The 24,280-nt window shown below is 49.0% G+C and overlaps 2 long non-coding RNA genes across 7 annotated transcripts in view; one reads left to right on the top strand and one right to left on the bottom strand.

The window, feature by feature from the left end:
- The window catches only part of LOC146397103 (uncharacterized), a 458,248-nt gene that overhangs the window by 420,225 nt on the left and 13,743 nt on the right, over positions 1–24,280 (top strand). The window lies entirely within an intron of this gene.
- LOC146397105 (uncharacterized) lies at positions 12,002–14,376 on the bottom strand. Of its 3 annotated transcripts, none has more exons than XR_014828230.1 (3): positions 14,114–14,376; positions 13,420–13,572; positions 12,002–12,267 (listed from the first exon to the last, which is right to left on the bottom strand). It is a non-coding gene; the product is annotated as an uncharacterized LOC146397105 (long non-coding RNA). The 3 variants fall into 3 exon arrangements; XR_014828228.1 differs by lacking the exon at positions 14,114–14,376 and adding an exon at positions 13,813–13,946; XR_014828229.1 differs by lacking the exon at positions 14,114–14,376 and adding an exon at positions 13,861–13,946.

Genomic DNA, 24,280 nt, shown 5'->3' with positions numbered 1-24,280 from the left:
TCCAGGCACAGGAGCCAAACAAGGCAGAGAATTGTTGCTCTGAGATAAGACCAGCTAGAAGGAAAGTTCTCTCTCACTCTGACACGCCCCCTTAATCTTCTTGCCTAAAGAAAAAAGCCCCAGGTCTGCAGCGAAGGTCTGCTAGTGAACCAGCAGGTATGTGGAAACCTCATGGTGTGAGCCCTGAGCTTCCCTGTGAAAAAGCAGTTCAGCCCCAGAGGGGAAGGTCAGGCTTTGGTCTAGGGGATCCCGCCAAGGTCAGAGGGCTGTGGGCTTGGAGACCTCAGCCACTTTATGATGAGACAGGCTATGGTTTTTCCATCTCTTGTACCATTTTGCGTGGGGGTAGGGCTCTGTTAGGGCTTTGTGGGCCCCCAGACAACTCACCTTTGGGGAAGCTGTTCCCTTTATTTCAAACACATCCCTGGCTAATATTCAAACACATTTTTATATAAGTATTAAAGTGGAGTGCTGGTTGACTTTTAGATGTAATGTTATGTTTTGTAAACATTCAATTAGCATGCATTCATTTTAGTCTTGTTTTTTCACTCCCTCTCTTTGAGGGTGAGGGTGTGGCTTAAACCCCCCTTAGAGTCTGGGTTCTAAGCCACCCCAGGGCCTCTAGTGCCCCTGCAGACCCGCCTGGCTGGGGAGTGAGGGCGTGGGGGAGTCGGGGGCAAGGAGACATTGCTTTTTCCCTCTGCCATTATCTTCCTAGACAAACATCAGTGTCCAGCTAATGGCTTCTCTTCTGCCTCCACGCTGGATTCTTCCTCCAAGCTCCCTCCTTTGCAGGAGCCAGAGGAATAAGCTCCCAGTAATTTACCTCAAGCCAGGAACTCAGGGACAGCCCAACCCTTAAGCCGCTAGAAAGTCACGAGGCCCAAGAAATCAGCTTGCAGGTTTGTACTTTCCTTTGAGAAGGGCCCTCCAGGTGTGATTGCTTTTGATGTTGCCCAGGCCAAAGCCCTTTCTAGGGGCTCTGGCTCCTGCTGAGAAGGCAGCTCTGCTGCCCAGGGGCCATGGCAGCCCTTACCTCTGGCCATCCCTTCTTTCCAGGCCCCTTTAGGTCTGTAGGACTCCCTTTCACCCCATGTGTCTTCAATGCCCTCCCCACCAGACGCCCCCCGGAAACACACCTGCAGCCTGAAGCCTCCGGACCTGGGCTGGGCCAAGCAGGTGCGCATGCCACATTCCACCGTCGCCTCACCTCCGGGCTGGCTCAGACAGGCCCCCTTCCCTAGCTCCGGATGCGCGGAGGCCTTTCCCTCTCCTCTGCCGGGCCTAATTGCAGTGAAGCCTGAATGTGAGCGTCAGGAGGGCCCTGGGAGAGCAGGTTCACAAGCCAGGATGCTCCTGCTCTGAAATCTTCGCCCGTCAGGTCTCCTGCCCCGAGCAGTGAGGCCGAGAAACAGACAGTGCAGGGACTGGAGCTAATGAAGCTATAAGCCATCCCCAGAGCCCCAGTTCATTTGCAATTATGCTCTCTGATCTCAGAAGCGCCCGGGGCACTCTGGGAGAGCCAGGAGGAAAAGGGGGGAGCACAGGCTGGAGAGGATAATCAGGGCATTTCGAATGGATTTTTGTGAAATGGACATTTACACCGTTCTGGGAGAATCCAGCTCCCTGAAAAGAATCGTAAACCATGCCTAGTTCCGCCACGTGATCTGAGGAGCTCCAATCGGCCAGCCCCAGGCGGATGCCGACTTTTTTAATGCAGTTTGGGGGACCCCTGGATGGTGTAATTTTGAAAGGCCTCCCCTTGTATCTGCCCAAGGAAATACCCCAGCCAAGCTTGTCGATGCTGATGGTCAAGTGGCGCTTTCATTCTAGCTCTTTGGCTTCGCAAACATTCAGATGCGGTGTTTGCTCTCACAGACACCACACATCAGTGGGAAGGAGGGTGACCTAGTCTCTGTGAAGGGATTAATTGCTGTGTCCTTTACCTGTACTGTTTTAAACAGTCAGCACATCAAAATACGACCGCATGCCCTGCGGGCGTGGGATGGAAATCCTATAAAATTGGATTGTGATGATCGTTGTACAATTATAAATGTAATACATTCATTGAGTAATTTAAAAAAATCAAAATATGACCAACTTTGAGATATCATTTTTCAAATGGGTAAACTGAGGACCGGAAAGAGGTATTGACTTAATTCAAGGTCACGTAGTCAGAATGGGGCAGAGCAGAACCTGCCACCAAGTCTTCTGGCCTCTAATCCAGCAGATGCTGTGGTTGGTAAGAAGTGCAGCATAAAGAAAAAAGCTGGAAAGCTAGGGGTTGGACAAGCATCATGCTCGGGAGACTGGTACTGGGGAAGGGCGCTGTGCAGACAGGGTTAGAGTCTGAACTTGGTCCCCGTTATCGCTTTTGGTCATTTTTTGATTTGTTGACTGTTAGAAAAATCCAGGTTGAGAATACAGGCTTGCTCCAAGGGTTTCATTGCAAGCAGATGCTCGCAGTCTGATGCCCTTCCATCTGTTAAGCTCATCCCATGGAATCATGGGCCCTGCTGACTACTGACTTGGGTTTGGGCTGAGCACAGGCTCTTTGAGAAAACCCACTCCGCAGGCAGTCCCGCAGAACCCAACAGTAGCAGCTCGTCTTCGCGCTGCTTTGAAGAAAACCAGATAATATTGGGCTCAACCTACTTTCAACTGTGGCTATTTTTTTAAAAAACAAAGACGGAGACAGACAACATTCCTGCCTGAAGCCGTTTGCCCTGTCCCTGTGGCCAAGCCCCAGGAATTCTGCCCTGGCTGGGAAGACTCAGGCCTCAGCACTTTTCTGAGCAGTGGGGACCTGGGCCAGAGTCTCCGCCCTGATTCTGGTTCCCAGAGTGGCAGCAAGGCCTGTCAGATGGAGCTGGCCTTCCAGAGGCTTCCAAATCTGCAGAATGAAGCTAGGGGATCTTGAAACTTTTTCTGTTTTTATTACACATTATAAAAGATATCTCTGATTTCATAGAATTTCAATAAAGGTTCAAGGGTTAAGGAACTTAGCCCAGTGTCTGGCAGAGAATAAGCACCCCCAAAATGGTCATGGTAAAAATAAAACATTTCTAGTTATAAAGGTAGATGTCTCATCAGAACCAAATTTAGAAAACCCTGAGAAATACAAGGAACAGAATTAAATTCGTCTCCAATCCAAACTCTCAGACATGGTAGCTTATGGATATATATCCTTCCAGGGTTTTTTCTACCCATAAGCTTAATATATCTGTATCATAATCTAGGCGTATCTATATCACACTTCATAAATGGACTTTTATGATGGAGTTCCCGTCGTGACTCAGCGGTTAACGAATCTGAGGAGCATCCATGAGGACACAGGTTCGATCCCTGGCCTCGATCTGTGGGTTAAGGATCCGCCGTTACCATGAGCTGTGGTGTAGGTCGCAGACATGACTTAGATTCCGAGTTGCTGTGGCTGTGGCATAGGCTGGCAGCTATGGCTCTGATTGGACCCCCTAGCCTGGGAACTTCCATTTGCCACGGGTCAGCCCTGAAAAGACAAAAGACAAATAAATAAATACAGAAATGGAATATATATATTCACAAAAATTTATTCGCAAATGCAGTTATTTGTACTGTTCAACTATGTTTCCATGAACTTCCTTTCGTAGTATCAAATAGTCATCTAATTTGTTATTTTTCACAGCCACATAGGCTTCCTTTATGTTCTAAACAACTTTTCAGTGAGCCTCCTTGCCTAGAAAGACCCTCTCACTTGCCTGATGAATTTCTCTGGATAATTCTCAGAAATTGAGCTCTCAGAATTCAAAATTTTAGGGACACAGCTCCCCTCTAGAATGAGTGGACCAGTTTTATCCTGAGATCTTTGCAGGTACTTACCATCCATTGACATGAGTCGATCCTCGTTATTCACGGATTCCATGAAAAGGCATTCCCCAAATTGTTCCAGAAATCTCTATGGAAAATAGGATTCAAGTTTTGGCACTTTTGACTTTTGATTCCCTTGGTGTTATAGTAAGCACTCATCAAATACAGTGTGTGTGGAATGAGTGGGAAGAGTCAGAGGTGGTTATACGCTTAGGACCCCAGCTCAGCATCGCGAACTTTCCGCTTCCTCTTTCTTTAAGCAGGAAGGTCCCCAGCCCCTGCGTCTGGCTGGCTCCTTGCAGGCAGTTCTCTGAGGCACAAGCACCCAACTAACATGTCCCCTCACAGAAGCAAACTCCAGACGATGCCCTTGGTCCTTCGCCACCCACTGAATTCATGGGTCATGGAGAACCTGGGTGCCATGGGGACACTGCAGGGATCGCCCCATTTCCCAAAGAAAAATGTAGGAAAACAGGGTGGTGTCTGATGTGTAAACCTTTTGAAATGGAGGAAGAAATCCATTGCAGGAGAATCCCGAGTTGTGGCTGGTGAAGATCATACAGAGCTCAAATATCAGTGTCCATAAATAATGTCATTGGAACACAGCCACACCCATTTGTCCCTGCTCGTCGCTGATTTGTCCCTGCGGTCTAGCGGAGTAGTTGTTACAGAGGCCGTACAGCCCACAAAGCCGAAAATATTTACTCTCTGGCACTTTACAGAAAAGGTTGCCAACTTCTGGCCTGGAGGTAGGAAAGCATACTTAGTTACAATGGACTTTTGAGTGTACGTGTGTGAGCTCCCAGACGCTAGGGGCGCAAGTGTCCTCTTGTCAAGAGCAGCCCTTCTCCACATCCTTGACCTCCCAGGCCTCTTTAACCTTGAAAGTCATTGAACGCCCAAAAGAGCGTTTGTTTCCTGTGAGTTGCACCTCTTGATATTGGCCATGTCTGAAAATAAAACTTTGAAACATATATAATATTTATTTATTAACTCAGTTAAAATAACATAATAATCCCATTAGGTGTTAACACAGAGCACATTTTTAGGGAAAACAGCTATAGTTTCCAAAACAAAAATTTCAGCTGAGGCGAAGGGCACTGTTTTACATTTTTGCAAATCACTTTAGGATCCGGGTTAACAGAAGACAAGTAGATTCTGAAATGCCCTGGTGTTGCAGCAGTTAAGGATCTTGTGTGGTTACTCCTGTGGCTCAGGTCTGATCTGCAGGCTGCTGCGGGTGTGGCCAAAAAAAAAAAAAAAAGAAAAAAAAAGAAAAAAGGCAGGTAGTCCCTCAGAAAAAGAGGGACCTCACAACAGCTTCAGTATTCACCCCATTGCAACATTACACATCACACAACCTGTAGAAATCACCACCATATACACCTCTGAGGGAACAAGGGTGAAAAGACAAATAACATCTTAGAATTATTCTGAAAATAGTTTTGACCTGGAGGATCTTCTGGAGGTTTCTTGGGGAACCCCAGGGGTCCCGGGGCCACACTTTGAGAACTGCAGGTTAGAACACAAGGGACTACATATGACAGCCTTTGAAGAGGAAGCAGACTGAACTGGAGCAGAGAGGGCCTCTGTTGCCTCCCCTTCCAGCAAGGTACCCAGAGTGTCCTCCGAGGTGGAAAAGGTTAGAGCCACACAGGCCACCCCCTCACTTGTCATGCAAACCTGGGGAGGGGGGAGGGGCAGCCTTCACACTTGCAGTCCCTGTGAAGCCTTGGGAGTAACAGGGAAGAGCTTAGGGGTAGCAGTGCCTCCTCCCCTGGGTCACAGCCTTTCCGCAAGCCTGGTCTGACTTTCCTATTTCCTTCTCCTTCCCTCCATCCTCACCCATGAGCTAGAGGAAGAGAAGCTAGGTGACAGGCTGCCCTGTGTGTGGCAGGGAAGGACCAGAGCAGCTCTTGTTTGCATGTCATGCAGATGGTGCCTCTGTCTGAAATCCTCCCTTTCCCTGGAGCTACCATCACCCCAGGAGGGAGCCTGTACCTCTGATCTCATCCCCGGGCTCCCCTGGCCTCCAGGCTGCACCAATGCTTTGGGCATCCCTTGGGTACAGCTATTTTCTCTCCCAGGGAGCAGAAGATTCAGTCTATTCCCACACCAGTTTTGCTCTTTTTATTTACTTATTTTTTAATTTTTATTTTTTTGTCTTTTTAGAGACACAGCCGTGGCATATGGAAGTTCCCCAGCTAGCTGTGGAATCTGAGCTGTAGCTGCCTGCCTACGCCCAGAGCCACAGCAACGCCAGATCCCAGCTACATCTGTGACCTACACCACAGCTCATGGCAACACCGGGTCTTTAACCCACTGAGCAAAGACAGGGATCAAACCCACATCCTCATGGATACTAGTTGAGTTTGTTACCCTCTGCCACAATGGAAACTTTGCACTTTTTATTTTTAAATTGCTGTTGTTCATCTGTTAAAACATAAAGACAGTCAGTGTTCTGAACCCAACCTGAAAAGTTGTGTTTAACAATGATTTTTATTTTTTCCATTGTAGCTGATTTACAATGTTCTGTCAATTTTCTGCTGCACAACAAGGTGACCCAGTCACACATACGTGTATACATTCTTTTTTCTCACATTATCATGCTCCATCACAAGTGACCAGATATAGTTCCCAGTGCTATACAGCAGGATCCCATTGCTCATCCATTCCAAAGGCAAGAGGTTGCATCTATTAACCTCAAATTCCCACTCCCTCCTACTCCCTCCCCTTGGCAACCACAAGGCTGTTATCCATGTCCATGAGTTTCTTTTCTGTGGAAAGGTTCATTTGTGCCCTATATTATATTCCAGATATAAGTGATATCATATGGTATTTGTCTTTCTCTTTCTGACTTACTCCACTTAGTATGAGAGTCTCTAGTTCCATCCATGTTGCTGCAAATGGCATGATTTTGTTCTTTCTTATGGCTGCATAGTATTCCATTGTGTATATATACCACATCTTCCTGCTCCAATCATCTGTAGATGGACATTTGGATTGATTCCAAGTCTTGGCTATTGTGAATGGGCTGCAATGAACATGCGGGTGCATGTGTCTTTTTCAAGGCAAGTTTTGTCCAGATATATGCCCAAGAGTGGGATTGCTGGGTCATATAGTAGTTCTATGTGTAATTTTCTAAGGTACCTCCGTACTTTTTTCCATAGTGGTTGTAGCAGTTTACATTCCTACCAATAGTATAGGAGGGTTCCCTTCCCTCCACACCCTCCCCAGCATTTGTTATTTGTGGACTCACTAATGATGGCCATTCCGACTGGTGTGAGGTGGTATCTTGTGGTAGTTTTGATTTGCATTTCTCTAATAATCAGTGATGTGGAGCATTTTGCCATGTGCTTGTTGGCCATCTGTGAAAAGTTGTGTTTGAAAGTAAACTGGAGTTCTGGAGTTCCCATCGTGGCTCAGTGCTAATAAACAGGACATGGTCTCCATGAAGACGCAGGTTCCATCCCTGGCCCAGCTCCCTGGGTTAAGGATCCAGCATTGCCATGACCTGTGGTGTAGGTCACAGATGCGGCTCGGATCTGGCATTGCCGTGGCTGTGGTGTACACCAGTAGCTACAGCTCCAATTCGACATCCCTCTCCTGGGAATTTCCACATGCAGAGGGTGCAGCAAAAATAAATAAATAGAAGAAAACTGTTCTGAGCATGACGGAGAGGTGTTTGATGTGCTTGAAACCTGACTGGATCCCTCCAGGAGGGCAGACCTCTAATAAGACCATTCGTCTACGTTTATTGTTGGCTCCCTAAGTACCAGGCACTGTGTCTAGCACTTGAGATGCAGACTGCGAATCGTATGCCCTGACACCTGCTTTTCCCCTTTTCTTGAATTCTAGCAGTCATGGTTTTAAGCTGGGCATGTGGCTTCCCAGGATAGCGACAACACCTGCAAGCCTCCCTTGCATCCAAAAGTGACTATGGGACTAAGCGTTGCTCAATGAAATGTGTAGATAGTGCCTTTGCCTCTCGTCTTTCTCTTCTTCCTTCCTTGAGGGACTGATGGCTGAAGCACTGGTAGACATCTTGGGTTATGAACTGGAAGCCTCTTGTTAAAGATGTTGGAGCAACAAGTTGGAAGAAGCTCAGGTCGCTGCCCTGGGCATTGTACTGGCCTGGACTGGCTAGCTCTGGTCTTTTGAAGGAAATAACTATTGTTAGACCTGGCAAGCGTCTCGCTCTCTTGTAACCAATAGAATGGAAGTGATGCCGTCTATCTCAGGGCAGGGTCCTGAAAGTCGGTTTAGTTCTGCCTTGTGGGTTGAGCGCTCTCCCTGGAGCCCTGGACCACATGTAAGTGCTCTGATGGCTCTGAGGCCGCCATGCTGTGAGGAAGCCCAAACTCTCCCACATGGGGGAACCACATGAGTATGTGTGAGTGGGGGCAGGAGCCAGCCTCCTGCCACCCCAGCCCTCTCCTCTCCTAGCTCCAGCCATTGTCTGACTGCAAACACACAAAGACCCAAAGCATTCACTCAAGCCTTTCCTCATTCCCTATCCCACAGAAACAATGAGAAATAATAAAATTATTGTTGTTTTAAGCACAGTCTGTAGTGGGCTGGTAGACTTTTTTTTTTTTTTTTTGGTCTTTCTAGGTCCACATCCACAGCATATGGAGGTTCCCAGGCTAGGGTTCAAATCGGAGCTGTAGCTGGTGGCCTGTGCCACAGCCACAGCAACACCAGATCCGAGTCATGTCTGCGAACTATATACTACAGCTCATGGCAATGCCGGATTCTTAACCCTCTCAGTAAGGCCAGGGATCAAACCTGCCTCCTCATGGATGCTAGTCAGATCCGTTTCCACTGAGCCACAATAGGAACTTCCTGGGCTAGTAGGCTTTTCAAATTTAATACCCTGATTTGTACCGTCTGTCTATTTCCATGGTGTAAATACTCCCACAATGGCCAACTTTAAGCTACCAATGCGGTGACCATCGAGTTGGGCAGAGATACACACCACAGGCTCAGCCAGCAGCATGAGCTGGCTCCAGCCACCCCCGCATCCAGAAGAGAGGACTAGCTCTGCAGGTCCAACTGGAGCTGCTGGGCGTGTTTAAAAGTTCCTTCCCCAGTTTATATGATGGAGCCAGAGCCAGGTAGCACTGGGATGTGTGGAGCATCTCTGTGCCTGCCTTTGGCCAAGATAGAAAATAAAGCCCTTCTGGTGGACAGAGAACTGAAACTCCAACCAACCCAAAAAGACCCCTAATTTGACAGTATCTTCCCACGACACTGGAACATGTAGTGAAGCAAGACCTTCACCTTCTAAGGGGTAGACATGCAGAGAGTTGGGGCAAGTGAACCATAAATCTGGGGGTTCTGAAGAGTCTGCACCCCTGACCGAGTTGGGAAAACTGTCCTGAGGGATTTGACAAGAGCAGAACAAATTTCTATACCAGAAGCTTTGGGAGTGTGAGGTCTGCTGCTTGAGAAATGGCCACATTTCCAGGGAGAGTGTGTGCCTACCTCCCAGCCACCTGGGAAAACACCTGCTCCCCCCCCATCACCACCCGAGTCCACATGAGGGGGTCAGACAGAAAGGCTGGTGCTATTTCCAGCAACTTGTTTTCTATCATAAATTAGTATATTTTTATTGTAGGGGAAAAAAAGCACACATAAAAGGAGAAAATAAAAATCACACGTGGAGTTCCTGTTGTGGCACAGTGGAAACAATCCGACTAGGAACCATGAGGTTGCAGGTTCGATCCCTGGCCTCGCTCAGAGAGTTAAGGATCCGGCGTTGCCATGAGCTGTGGTGTAGGTCCCAGACATGGCTCAGATCCCGTGTGGCTGTGGCTGTGGCATAGGATGGCAGATGCAGCTCTGATTAGACCCCTAGCCTGGGAACCTCCATATGCTGTGAGTGCAGCCCTAAAAAGACACACACACACACACAAAATCACATCCAATCCCCACTATCCCAACTGAAAACTTCTGGTTCTGTTTTCAGTCTTATAAATTACGGAAGATGGGAGTTCCTGTTGTGGCTCAGTAGGTTATAAACCGGACAAGTATCCCTGAGGATTCAGCTTTGATCCCTGAGTGGGTTAAGGATCCAGTGTTGCTGTGAGCTATGGTGTATGCAGGTTGCAGATGCGGCTCAGATACCAATGTGCTGTGGCTGTGGCATAGCCTGGCGGCTGTAGCTCTGATTTGACCCCAGTCTAAAAATTTCCATATGCCGCAGGTGCAGCCCTAAAAAAAAATTTAAAAATTAAAATTTAAAGAATTTAAAGTTAAAGAAAGAAAACACAAGATGTCTGGGTTTTACCTCCAAAGTCATTGCCAGAGCATTATATCAGGGTCACGTCCCAATATCCTTAAATCTTAAAAAATAATGATAATGATGGCTCCATAGTATTACATTCTGGGTGATAACAATTCTGGATTTAGAGGCCATCTCCCAAAACTTTGGAGCTACTCCCAAAATGAAAAACCTTGTGAATGAGTCCTTGTGATTTTTCCTCGGACGCTGGAGCATTTGTAGAACTAGGAACACGGAATGAGAGGCTATGGCTACTTTTTTTAGAAGGCTCTCGATCACATTATTCTTTTAAGAAAGTTCCTATCAGGGTGAACTCTGACCCGGAATGTGAAGGAGGTCTGTCCTAACAGCAACTCAACGGGCAAAATGAATCTGCATTATTGGGTGGATTTACAGTCTTCATGATGCATTTGAGTATTTTACATGGTGGACATTTGTATTTTTCTCATTTACTCGTATTCTTGGTCCATTTTAACAGAGTTGGATTAGCACGTTTCTCCTTGTTTTGCAATAGGCTTTCACATAAAAATAAGATTCTTTGCGTCAATCATTTTCGTAACCATCTTTCCAGTGTTTCCAATGTCCAGAAGTTGTAATGTTTCTGTGGTCAAACCCAACAAGCTTTAACTTTTTAACCTATGTCTAAGCTTTTATATCTATAACGTTCTTCTCTCAAGATCTGAAAGTTCCCCATGTCTTCTATTTTTATGTTATTTTTGCCTATAACTGTTAAGTGCATGTGGAATTTATTTTGGTATATGGGAGAGCGAGGGATTATCTTTAATATTTTCCACATGCTTCATCCTAACATCCCTTATGGACTAATCTCCCTTTGCTCACAGATCTTCACTATGTACTAATTTTTCATCTCTATTATCTCTTCTGAGGTCTCTGCCTGAGACATTCTGTTATAGCCGTCCATCTGTTGATGGTTTGATTTGGCTATTGAAGATGGATAATAGCTTTATTTATTTATTTTTTTTACTTTCCCTCAGTGGTGTAATACTTTTAATATACTTCTTTCTCAAAATATTCTGGGCTGCATCAAGCTACCGAAAGTTCCTGAGAAGGAGCATTCCAGGCTACTGTAGCCTTGTCTGAATCGAACACTTGTGGACGAGAGTAGCCACTGTTCTGTTCCCATGACAACAGTCAATATTACAAGTTTCACCCAGGAACCTACTCTTTGGTGCTCATTCCAACCTTTGGCTCTGGAATGGAGACACAAATAAGGTCAAAATGAAGACAGAGTTTGGGCCTTGCTGGGCCACCTCTGTAGGAAATTAATGTGTGGTCACCTTTTGCTTATCGAGAGTGTTATATGCTTGTCGTTGCTAGAAAGCATCAGCTTGCATTTCGCTGCATCTCCATTGAACCTCGGCAGAGAAACACCCTAAATGAAACTAGTAGCTGCTCATTAAAGAATACTCAGCAAGGGGGAAGAGCTCTATTTGTAATTTTATCACTAAATTATCTTGGGCGTGCTGCTGTCACTGTCTGGAATTCTGCCACACCATCTGTAAAAGGAGGCTTCCAGACTGGACACCCTCCCAGCTCTAACACAGCGCAAGTGGTTCTAAGCAGCCCCATCCAAAGTTTGCAATGAAATCCCCCAACTGCCTTTGTTTGCCTGAAACCAGCATTTGTCAGAACTTTTCAATAGGTCTAAGTTCAGACATCTTTGTGTGTTTCCTGAGCCTTCTTGCTTTGTGAATGGTCCTTTCACGATCCCAGGAGTAAAAGCATCCCCCAATTGTGAGGCAGATAAAAAGCAATAGCAATAGAGAAGAAGAAAAGTTGTGGGTTTTTTTTTTTTTTTTCCTTCCTCTCATTAGTTTAACTTTTGACCGATTTAAACATTTGTTACACTTTTCCTGGAAACGTAAAAGTTTAATTTGGAATACAGTCACGGAGAGAAAATTCTGCTGAGTATATAATGCAAAAATATGGTTGCTAATAAGTGGCACTGATTTAACAGAAAATAAGGAAGAAAAATAACAAATTTTGGAAGAAAATAAGCAATTTCACAATGTTTCCATTTGCTCCATATCCAACTTCATTGCTTCAGGGGGTAGCTTGGAAATTTTTCTCATGCAAGCGCAGTAAATATTCCTGTAGACTGTCTATTTTCTGGCCTGAAAGAAATTGGGTAGAGATGATAAATTTCCTAGAACAACTTCTGGCAAATTTGTGTTGATGGTACTTCTGATTTTAAATTCTTCATTTTCTCCTCCAGCAAAAACACACCAAATCGTGCAACAATGCAGAACAGGGCAAATTTCTGCTTCTTTAATTAAATAAAAAAATTTTTGGCATTCCCTGCTAGCTTAGCAGATTAAGGATCTGGTGTTGTCACTGCTGTGGTGCCGGTTCGATCCCTGGCTCAGGAACTTCCCTATGCCACGAGCTTGGCCAAAAACATTTTTTTTTTTAAATCTTTTAAGTCTTTGTGGTTGCTTTGGGTGTCAATGTGGGGGGGGGGTGGGGGGGGTTAGATATCTTTTGAGATAGTTTAGGGCCATATCATAAAACAATCACCTTTCTCCCCATTAGAAATGCCGTTTTCCACCGTTAATTGGCATTTTCAAAACAAGCGCCCAATTTGAAAGCTACAAATAAAATACAAGCCCAGATGCTGTGTTCACACTTGCATGCATTTAACACTTCATAAGCAGTTCATTAAACTGATAACACTTTAAACAGCAACACTGCCTCTTTCAGACGCCCCCAGCCTGTAATTGTCCTGAGGCACCAGATGAACCCTTCTGAGGCTGGGAACCACAGGAATTTACATTCTTGACGTGTGTCTCTTAATTAAGGATACCCTGGTCCTTGGCTGAGTCAGAGAGGGCCAGGCTGGGCCCTGCACGCCCCAGTGACTGCACACACAGGGACAGGCTGAGGGCTGTGCCCCAGGACCTGGGTCTTAGGACCGACCTGGACAGAGGCAGGAGCAAGGCTTTCCTGAAACACCTCAGCTGGGATTCCTCGGAGCCCCTTGGCTCTCCTAAACCCTTCCTTCTGACCGGCAACCACTTTTCTAGGAGTGAATTGCCCAGTTTAAAAAGGATTTGGGATGGGAGTTCCCATCGTGGCTCAGGGGTTAACAAACCCGACTAGCATCCAGGAGGATGTGGGTTGGATCCCTGGCCTCACTCAGTAGGTTATGTGCTCCCTTTCCTACACTAGCCTCCATCATGGTCTCCCCCAAGAGACTGTATGTATATAGCTTCCAGGGAGCTCTGCTTTTCATCCAGTTCCACAACAAGCCAGCGCTTATATGGTACCTCTTCTGGAGATGACAACCTGCAGCTTGCCTGGCCTGGGTCAAAGGATGATGCTGATTCCCTAGTGTGCTGTGCAGGGCGCCAGCGCTGAGTGCACCTTTTCCAGCATCCTCTCCTTCCGTCCTCCCAGCTGGTCCGGGTTATTATCCCCATCTTGCAAAAGAGAAAAAGGAGGCAGAAAGTCAGGTATTTGGGACCCAAGTCCATTGGGTTCTCATAACAAGGTGCTTAGCCTCTAGGCTATGGCCCCTCCACGGCCACGGGGTGGGCACAGCAGGTTAGAGGCTCTCAAAGCCTGGCTCCTTAGTTCATCCCGAGAGCAGCAGAACCCCGCCCCGCTCGCCCCTCCTGTTCGGCCCAGGCTCGCGCGCCCTGAGTTCCCACGCCTCCCACCTGTCCTGGGGAGGATTTCCAGTCCCTGAGAACCAATCGGTTACCGACCAGCTGCTGAGTAACCTCAGCCGGGCTGCTGCGATGCTGGAGGCGACTCGCGAGCGCCCTTTCCAGGCCGGGAGCCCCGCGGCCGCTCAGAGGCGGAACCGAACCGCGATCTTCAGGCCGGGAGTCCGGCGAGAGCGCGCGCAGGGGCTTCGCCGCCGGGCCCACAGCGCCATCGCGTGGCCAGACTGGGCAGTGCGGCGGCGGCCGTCGGCTCCGACCTTGTTTCTCCAGGACAAGAGCTGACGGTAATTACCCATCTTAGATGCGGAAGGTCCGCCACGTCCTTTTGGAACATCCCCTGGGCTCCAGCTCTGGGTAAAGGCGGCCTGTGTGGCTGCAACAGCAAAGGGAATGGCCCGGTTTTGTCCCGCCTGGCGAGAACTCTGGTCAGCCCTGAACTCTCAGTGCAGGGAGCAAGGCACCCAGGAGCGCCAGCGGCAAAGGGTCCCTGGAAGATTCTGCTCCTCTCCCCGGGCAAGGTCGTGTTAAGGCTCCTGCTAGTAGTCATTCATTTGCTTTCTGGTTCATTCAGTAATAAAGTAATGAACACCTACTGTATGTCAGGACCTGAGGTGGCTCCTGATGATACAGAAAAGAATAAAAGTGAAGGCTTAGAAGGCGGTGGGTGCCTTAGCCCGTCGTCAGGTGAAGTCCCTGTGTTCCGTTTCATTGCGAAATAGTCGAGTTCTTTGATAACAGATGATGTCGCAAGAGCTGCAGGCCAGTATGTTAGCTACCATTTTTTTCAAAATAGTGATGAACACAAACAATATTTCAAGATAACTGTAGCTGTTTCAAGATGATATGACATAGCTGTGATCTCTGGTGGTTACAGAGTCATCACACTGCTACCCTGTGACCTTGCCTATATTCATAATTGAAAAAAAAACATGCTACATTTCAGTGCAAGGTTAGTGAGACGTAAATGCTTCCCTAGGCAAGTTCATGGACCTCCTGGGTTTTATCTGCAGAAGCCTTGGTTAAGAAGTCTAGTAGGCGAGCAGACAATAAATAAGTAAATGCGGGGAGTAGAGATGGTGCTGAAGGCTTTGAAGGAAATTAGCAGGGTGAGTCTGATGTAAAATCAGAAAGGAAGGCTTGCCGCAGGTGGGATGGGGAGGGAAGCCTGTATGATGTGACATTTGATGCACTAAGCCTCAGAGGGAGGCAGGAAGTGGCCACCAGGGGGCCCAATTTAGCCTGAAATATGCTCAGTCTGAAACTCTTCCTCTCCTGTGCAGGACCTGTATTTACTGACCATCAAACTCCCTCAATTCTTACAGCCCAACCAGACTCACTTACATCCTGCCTGGGCCCCGAAGCCATTTGATCTTGCACCTTTGCTGCTGGAGGCAACACAGCCAAACAGCAGCCGTCTGCCTTGTTACATCCAACCCCTCAAAGCTTAATCTAAAGAAAAACTCAGTATCTCCCAGAAACTCAAGGCTAGGAGAACCCCAGAAACTTCCAGGTCTCTACCAGCTGCCATTCAAGGGACGGTCACGATGTCCCCCAGGGTCCTCCCCTAAGCTACCGGGTGTGGACACCCCTGTTCCCATCCACGGGTTCCCAAGCCAGCAGCCGCATGGGGACAGGGTTTAGGGGGGGGGCTGGTAGGCTCAGGGCTGGGTCGGAGGCAGCCGTTGTGGTTGGGGATGAACCAGTGTGGCAGGCTGGCAGGGTGATGTCAGGGCTGGCACCAGAGAAGAACGACTCTGTTGACAAGAAGATTAATTAGACAAATGTAGTGCCCGACAGTTATTACCGCCCCTCCCCGGGGTCAGCTCTCCTCAAGCCTTTGCTAGAGCCCTTTTCTTTCTCCATCTTTTTAAAAGAAAGCTTAATCTCCTAAAAAGGCAGCCAAGAAAACAATTCATGGCGTGCCAGAAGAGCAAGCAGCTACAAGCAGATTCTGAAGGGAGGGTTCCTGCAAACCACCAGGCCTCGGGCTGGGCCCGCCTGGGAGCGACCGGGCTGCTTCCTCCTACCTGCACAGACCCGGCCCCAGGAAGCCTGTTGAGCCCTGAATCCTTCCTCACGAAGGAGGACGCCCCGTCCGTGAGCTCTCTTGATCTCGCTTCCTCTCTGCCTTTCATGGGACAGTGTCCCTGGAGAGGTCTGGCAGCCAGCCACGCCGGGTCCTCAGAGCTTGGGGCCTTCCGCCACCTACACCTTACCCCCCTTCATCGCAGATGGCCTCTTTCTCCCACAGGCACCTGCCCCACTGTCCCATCCCCGGAAGAGACAGTGAGTCAGGAGGTCGTTGTGGCCTCATTCATCACTCAGTCAGAATCATTCTATTCATGGAGCCTGTTATATGTCCGCAACCTTGGGGTACAGGGGTGCTCTCCTACATCAGCCCCTCGCCTTGGCGGAGGGGTTGGGAGGCTTATATTCTAGGAGAGACCCAACCTCATGGAACGAAGGGCACAAAGGCACCTACGGTCAAAGACCAGAGGAGCAGTGAGGGGCGTGGAGAGAGGGCCTGGGGCGGCAGCCGTCTTGGAAGTGCAATTGCGGCTGAGGCCTGAGGAGGGAGGGATCTGGGAGGAGAGCTGGCTTTCTCTCGGCCTGGCCCGGGAACAGGTGCCAAGGGAGGGGACGCCTGGTAAATAGCTTTTGACTAAATGCATTTTAAAATGTTTCTGGAGTTCCCGTCGTGGCTCAGTGGTTAACGAATCCGACTAGGAACCATGAGGCTGTGGGTTCGATCCCTGGCCTTGCTCAGTGGGTTAAGGATCCAGCGTTGCCATGAGCTGTGGTGTGGGTTGCAGACGAGCCTCGGATCCCGTGTTGCTGTGGCTCTGGCGTAGGCCAGTGGCTACAGCTCCGATTAGATCCCTAGCCTGGGAATCTCCATGTGCCGCAGGTGTGGCCCTAGAAAAGACAAAAAAAAAAAAAAAAAGTTTCTAAGTTGTGCTTTTCCCACTTTGGTATGCATCAGAATCTTCTGGGGGATTTGCAGCGCCATCTCCAAGCAGCCGGCTCACTCCTGTCAGGTCTCCCTGAGGGTCTGGAAAGCCCTGGCATCAGGCTGTGGGCACCCAAAGCCAGTGTAGGAGCAGGAGGCTGTCGGGGTAGCTCATCACCGCCCAGACCCAGCCTTCGGGGAGGCCCAGGTCCCAGTCTCCCGGCGACCAGGGCACCTGAGCACCCACAGGCTCCTCCGCCCAGATGTCTCCTTGGCAGTGGCAGGTGGCACTGGCCTTCTCTGCTCGGGTCTCTGAAAGCCTCCTGGGACTGGGGCAGGGAAGATGGCACTCAGCTGCTTTGTCAACCAGCGTCCTCCTAGACTCCCTAAGGCCCCACGGCTGCGCAGCAGCCTCCTGGGCCCGCATCTATCTCCTTCTGGGCGGGACTGAGAATCCCGCCTGCAGGAACAGCTGAAGGTCCACATTCTAATTTGGTAGCCGATGTGGGCCTGGGGTCTGACAGGGCGCCGGCGCTGAGCCCGGTCCTGAGAGCACAGGGCTGCGATGGGCCTTTGAGGAGCAAAGGGCTCAGCGTCAAGCCCTGATCTTCCAAGGCAGGTGGAGCCGGCTTCGCCACCCTCCGGCTGCTTTGTCTCAGACCCGGGCAGGAAGAGGGACCTGCACTGCCCCCTGAGACCACGCCTTGGGGGCGGGGCGTCCGGGGGCGAGGCGGGGCCAACCTGAGTCCTGCTTCCATCCTTGCAGAGTCGGTGGAGCCCTGAGCCACTCTGGGTCTGGGTCTGGGTGCGCCCCTCCCTCCAAAGGTTTTGCCTTGGGTGACATTGCAGCTGGATGTGCGTGCTGGGGATGAGGGCATGGACAGAACTTGGACATGTGGAGCCGGTGCGCCCTCACACGCGTGCCCTAGGCCCCTGGTACCCCCCACAAAGAGCTGAGGGTGGAGCCCTAAGGGGTGGGTCACAGCCCAGCTCTCCGCACTGCCTGTGCCGGGACAGGCCACCCCTGCCGTCTCTAAACTCAAAGCTGGTCTTGCAGATGATGAGGAAAATGATCTTCAAAGAAGAAAGATAACACGTTTTGGAGTTCTCATCGTGGCTCAGCGGGAACGTATCTGACTAGCATCCTTGAGGAGGCAGGTTCGATCCCTGGCCTCGCTCAGTGGGTTAAGGATCCTGTGTTGCCCTGAGCTGTGGTGTACGTTGCAGAAGGGCAAGGATCTGCGTTGCTGTGTTTGTGGTGTAGGCCAGCAGCGACAGCTCCTGGTGTAGGCTGGCAGCTACAGCTCTGATTCAACCCCTAGCCTGGGAACTTCCATATGCCAGCGGGTGCCACCCAAAAAAAAAGAAAACGTTTTATCTATCAGCTTGTTATTCTGATTAATAACTCCAGGGATAGACACATGGCAAAGGAGCCACCACTTTTAATCTTATGCTGGCCCCTGAAACGTCGGCAAGCTAGGAGACAGTTGGAGGAATCTACCACGATGACCGTGCTTCCCGGGAGTTGGGGGGGGGGGGGGGATTCCAGCACAGAGACGGGGAGTTTCCAGTCCTGACCGTGCTGCTTCCTGGTGTCCACCCTGACTGAACCCCCCCGCCCCCGCCCCCGGCGGTGATTCTCCAGGTTGTGAAGGGGAAAACCAGGCGGAATTTAACATGCAGATCCCAGGGCCACCCCCCCAGACCTGATGAATGGGGTCCTGGGGAAGGGGCTTTGGACGCTGTATCTCTTGCCCTCCATCCCCCATCAGGTGGCTCAGAGGCACTCAGAAGTGTGACACCAGATCCCCACATGGAAAGGGGGAGGGGGGCTCTCTGAAGTCCAGCTGGAGCGGGGCAGCCTGGGAATTCTCTGCTATCTCTGAATAGATGCTTGGGGGCCCCGGGGTCAAATATTTCTAGGGAACTCCCTTTTGCAGCTGCACATGGAAAAGGCTCCAAACTCAGGGAGCCCAACTCAGAAACCACTCTCGCTGGTGGGTCCCAGAGCCCCCTGCCCCCAGGAGCACCACCTGGTCTGATTCTCTTCCAGCAGGGAAGGTAAAAGTTAGAACAGGATGGAGAGAAAGGGCTGTGCATTATCCTGACCTCCCACCTTCTTGTGACCCTCCCCAGGCCTCGTCTCCCTGTGTGTGAAAGGGTTAGCTATAAAGGTGATTTAGAAAAAAACTTCCACATAAAGCATCGTTTCACTTCTCCAAGTCACAGAAGAGAGAGCGAATGGATTAGAAAGTTTGTTATTCCTCTGGCTAATGGTTTTTGGAGCTCGGAGTTGCCAGACTGATGTTGTTGAAACAGAAGACATTTCAGTGGCTGCAGTGTTGGGTGGGGTGGTCAGGCTGCCCACTGGACTCCATTTCCTGATCTCTGCTGCCCTCTGCTGCCCAGCAGGGGACATGCTGACTCAACCAGCGGGCGTGGCATCCTAGAAGAGCTTTCTAAAGGGCTTCTCTTTACTTGCAGGGGACCCAAGGCTCAGAATGGGCAGTGGTTTGTTCTAGGCCACACGGAACATTAGCAGGGCTACTGGCTCCCCATCAGCCAGGCAGAGGGTCCTCGGACCTACAGACCCTCCTGGGGCATGGACCAGGCACCTCAGAGCATCTGGGAACTGGCTGCAAAGACAGCTTCTCGGGCCTCACCCCGACCTTCTGAATCAGAAGCAGCAGATGGGGCTCAGCGCTCAGCATTTAGATAAACCCTCCAGGTGGTTCTCTAGGTGAGAATCTTTGCTATCTCTTTGGACACAGAAGTCCAGGGAGGAATAGACTTTTTTTTAAATCATAGTTTGCATCTTTGAAATTAAAATAAGACATGAGGAGTTCCCATTGTGGCTCAGCAGGTTAAGAACCCAACATAGTGTTCCTGAGGATGTGGGTTCAACCCCTAGCTTTGCTCAGTGGATTAAGAATCCCATGTTTGCGGCATAGGTCACAGATGCAGCTCGGCTCTGGCATTGTGGTGGCTGCGGCATATGCCGGGAGCTGCAGCTGTGATTCGAACCCTAGCCCGGGGACTTCCATATGCCACAGGTGCGGCCCTAAAAAGAAAAATAATCAATTTTAAAAGTTTTTAGGGAGTTCTTGTCGTGGCTCAGTGGTAAACGAATCTGACTAGGAACCATGAGATTGTGGGTTCGATCCCTGGCCTTGCTCAGTGGGTTAAGGATCCAGTGTTGCCATGAGCTGTGGTGTAAGTTGGAGACTCGGCTCGGATCCCGTGTTGCTGTGGCTCTGGCATAGGCCAGCAGCTACAGCTCAGATTAGACCCCTAGCCTGAGAACCTCCATATGCCACGGGAGCGGCCCCAGAAAAGACACCCCCCCCCAAAAAAAAACTTTTAAATGAAGTAAGACATTAATATAGAGAAATTGACTACTGGGTTTTTACTTTCTATTTGGAAAGTTTGCACTGCGAGAACGTTGGGTTCCCCCAGCACCATGGGCGGACTCAGTTTGAGCTTTTGCAGAGAACAAGACTCCTCCATGACAGATGGAAAGCCTTTTCCCATCTGGGTGATGTGCGTGCCACTCCAGGGAGTGACAGAGAGCCGCCTCCTCTGTCCAGCGGGATTTCTGCATTCGCAGCAGACCCATCTGATGACAGGCATCTTTGGGGTTGGGGCTCTGGACTTTCAGAGACAGTTTGGATTTGAATTCGGTCGTTCCGACGTTCACTCATTCACTCATTCAACTGTTGATTGAGCTCCAACTATGCATCCTGTGGGCTGGGCCAGCTGTTCGCCCTTGGTTCTTGGCCTTACGGATCCCATCAAGTGGGAAAGACAGATAGGAGACCAGAACAGCATGGAAACTTGCTGAGATTAATCAGACACAATTGTAATACGCTCTAGGACGAGGACCTTCTGGGTGCAGAGATAAGGATCCCCCAAGGGCCAGGAGATCATAAAATCAGGATCTGGGAGCTCCAGGCAAGAGGAGGGGAGAGCTGTGGGGGCCCTGCAGGGGCAGATCCTGTGAGGCTAGGGGCAGAGGGACAGAGGTATGGTGGGGGTCACACCGGGAAAGGCAGAGCCCAGCCTGCTTGGAAAGGGAGCCGAGAGATGGGGGCTGAGTGCTCACTGCCCACTCCCCTCTCTGAGCCGGCCCTGAAGGCCAACACCAGTAACAAGGCCAAGGCTCCTCCCCACCCCACCCCCCAGCCTGGGCCAATAAGCAGCAGAGCCATGTACTCATTCTGTGCCCTGAAACTCAACATCCAGGAGTAACAGAGCCTTCCACCAAGGATCTGGTGACAACAAGACAGGGGCGAGGGAGGAAACCAGTTCCTCGTGCCAGGCTCTGCTTGAAGCCCCGTGGGGTGGGGGTGGGGGGTGGTATTTGCTGGAAGAGCAGAGAGAAGATGAAGAACTAGGACACAGAGAGGTCTGGGGACAGGAGAAACCTCAGAAAACCAACATAGGCATATGCACTTCACAGCCTACTAGCTGCTTGCCGACTTTTGCATCAGTGTCAGCATGATGGTGTTAAAAGTAGGGAAATTCAGACCATGTAGCAAAGTGCTCCAGCCAGCCAGCACAGGACAGAGGAAGGACCCCCCTTGCCCTTTCCCAGTCTTCTGTTGCCACAACTCGTGCTTTTTTTTTTTTTTTTTGACTGTGCCTGTGGCATTTGGAAGTTCCCAGCCTAAGAATCAATCAAACCTGTAACCAGAGCCACAGCAGAGATGCCAGATCCTTAACCTGCTGAGCCACAAAGGAACTCTTTTTTTTTTTTTTTTTTTTTTTTAATGTTCTTTCTCCTGTCTCTGAAGTTTCCAGAGAGCAAGCCAAGATGTCTGTTTAGAGGTAGGGGTGCCCATGTGCTGAGAAGATGATGCTTTCTGAGCCCTCGGGGTCTTTGATGAATGGAGTGGCTGTTGCAGGCACATCAGCTCCTCTTGCTATCATTCTGAGAAGAGAATAGGAGAGGGATAAGCAAATAAACTCAGCCCTGACTGCACATTGAAATCACGTGGGACACTGTGCAAACTTCAGATGCTTGGACTCTCAAGACTCCAATTGAACAAAGCTGTGTGGTTATAGGAATTTTTAAAAAAGGTACACACACAACTCAGGTGACCAGGAGTGAGGCGGAACGATCTGGGACCCTCCTCTTCCGGTCCAAGTGCCTCCAGGAGGGGCCTTAGGTAGTTCAGGGAGACAATGGTGCTCCAATGCGTTGGACATCTTTCAGCTTTCTCTGCTTATTAATGTAGTCAAGATAATAAAAGAAGCGAGATGCTGAGGCTTTCTTATTTTCATGCCTACGGAAGTCACAAACTGTCGGCACCAGAGCTGATTTTGACTGACATGTATTTTGTTTGGTGCATTGGATTTTTTAAAAATTGAGCCAATATTTACAAAATCTAGATAGTTCATGTAGTTATTTGGACTTGCAGCTTCTTTGGAAAGATCAGGAGTTCCCATTGTGGCACAGCAGAAATGAATCCGACTAGTAACCATGAGGTTGTGGGTTCTATCCCTGGCCTAGCTCAGTGGGTTAAGGATCCGGTGTTGCCGTGAGCTGTGGTGTAGGTCACAGATGTGGGCTCAGATTCTGCATTGCTGTGGCTGTGTGTAGGCTGGCAGTTGTAGGTCTGATTGAACCCCTAGCCTGGGAATCCCCATATGCCACATGTACAGCCCTAAAAAGCAAAAAAGAAAGAAAGAAAGATCAAAAGATCTGACACTTGGTGCCCCAGTGGCACTGTTCTGTGCCAGCAGTCATCTGGTGCTGAGTAGGGGCCACTACTTTCCTTCCTGAACCTGTAGCCCCAGAACACCGTTGACAGGGTGGGCTTTAGCATTGGACCCTAACAGTCTCACTGGCACTTACGATTGCCCTACCCCTGCTGGCATGTGACGTTCTGATTTGTTTTAGAGCCTGTGGATCCCAATCATCCACATATGAACCTAATATTTATAAAAATCAAGCAACACCAATGCTCACAGCTCTTTGTCCAACACCAGAAATGTGTATACATGTCACTCTATCCAAGGAATCCACCAAAAAATACTAGCCAATTCGTCAAAAACAAAGCAACACAAGGGAGTTCCCGTTGTGAAGAAGCAGAAAGGACTGCTAGGATCCATGAGGTTGCAGGTTTGATCCCTGGCCTCACTCAGTGGGTTAAGGAATCCAGCATTTCCATGAGCTGTGGTGTAGCTCGCAGATGTGGCTCAGATATGGCATTGCTGTGGCTGTGGCATAGGCTGGCAGCTGCAGCTCAGATTCAACCCCTAGCCTGGGAACTTCCATATGCTGTGGGTGTGCCCCCCCCAAAAGGTGAACCAGAGATAGACCAGCCCTCACAAGGGTCAGAAACTAATTTAACAACAAAAAATTTTTTTTAATTTAAGGCTGCAACTGCGGCATATGGAATTTCTCAGGCTACAGGTCAAATCAGAAAACTAATTTGGAATCATATTATTTCCCAGCTGGACTAAGGTAACCTGGGATTGCTGGTGGACCTAGTTTAGCTGCCTGCAAAATGCTAAAGCAAGTCCTTTCTGGAGGAAGACACCTTCTTCCAGAGCTTGAAACTCTATCTAATTTTTAAAATATAGACTATCTGACAATCTATAGTATCAGGCATATTCAAAGGTGTGTCAATAAGATGGACAAGTGACTTCTCCATAGAAATACCAGAAGCTGAAAGACAATGGAATATCTTCAAAGTGTTGAAAGAAAATTATCGCCAACCTAGACTGTCTAGTGAAAATAACCTTAAAACATAGAGATGATAGATGGCTGTTTAGGCTGAGTAATAGGTACACAGAGGTTACGTTACTTTCTCTACTTTTGTATGCTTAATATATCATACAATAAATGAAAGTAAAGACAGTTAAGACAAGCAAAAGCTGAGAGAATTCATTACCAGTAGATATGTACTAAAGAAAACACTGACAGGAGTTCCCGTCGTGACTCAGTGGTTAACGAATCCGACTAGGAACCATGAGGTTGTGGGTTCAATCTCTGGCCTTGCTCGGTGGGTTAAGGATCTGGTGTTGCCATGAGCTGTGGCAGGTTGCAGACGCGGCTCGGATCCTGCGTTGCTGTGGCTGTGGTGTAGCCTGGCGGCTACAGCTCCAATTCAACCCCAAGCCTGGGAATCTCCATGTGCCGCTTGCGCCCCTTAAAAGACAAAATGACAAAAAAAGAAAACACTGACAAGTATTCTTCAGGCAGAGGGAAAATGACCCCCAAATAACAACTTGGTGATGCAGGAAGGACTGAGGAGCAACAGAAATGGATAATAATGTGAAGAAGTCTAAGTGGATATTGAGTGCCTAAAATATAATAATTATGTCTGGAGAGTAGTTGTATTACACATAGAATTAAAATACATGATAACAATAGCACATAAGCCAGAAAAGGGGCAAACAGAATAAGGATGTCCTAAGGTACTTTCACTATCTGGAAACTGGTAAAAGTCCAATTTTATGTTAGACTTTAATAATAAATCGAAGATGAATGTTGAAAACCCC

This window comes from Sus scrofa, chromosome 14 (assembly GCF_054392235.1).
Source record: "Sus scrofa isolate SSC_HxYL_T2T_F1_AM1 chromosome 14, Sscrofa_HxYL_maternal_Yorkshire_Landrace_v2.0, whole genome shotgun sequence".
In the NCBI taxonomy this organism is placed as follows: Eukaryota; Metazoa; Chordata; class Mammalia; order Artiodactyla; family Suidae; genus Sus; species Sus scrofa.
The sequence above is the reverse complement of the archived record's forward strand: the minus strand, read 5'-3'. Positions and strand labels throughout refer to the sequence as shown.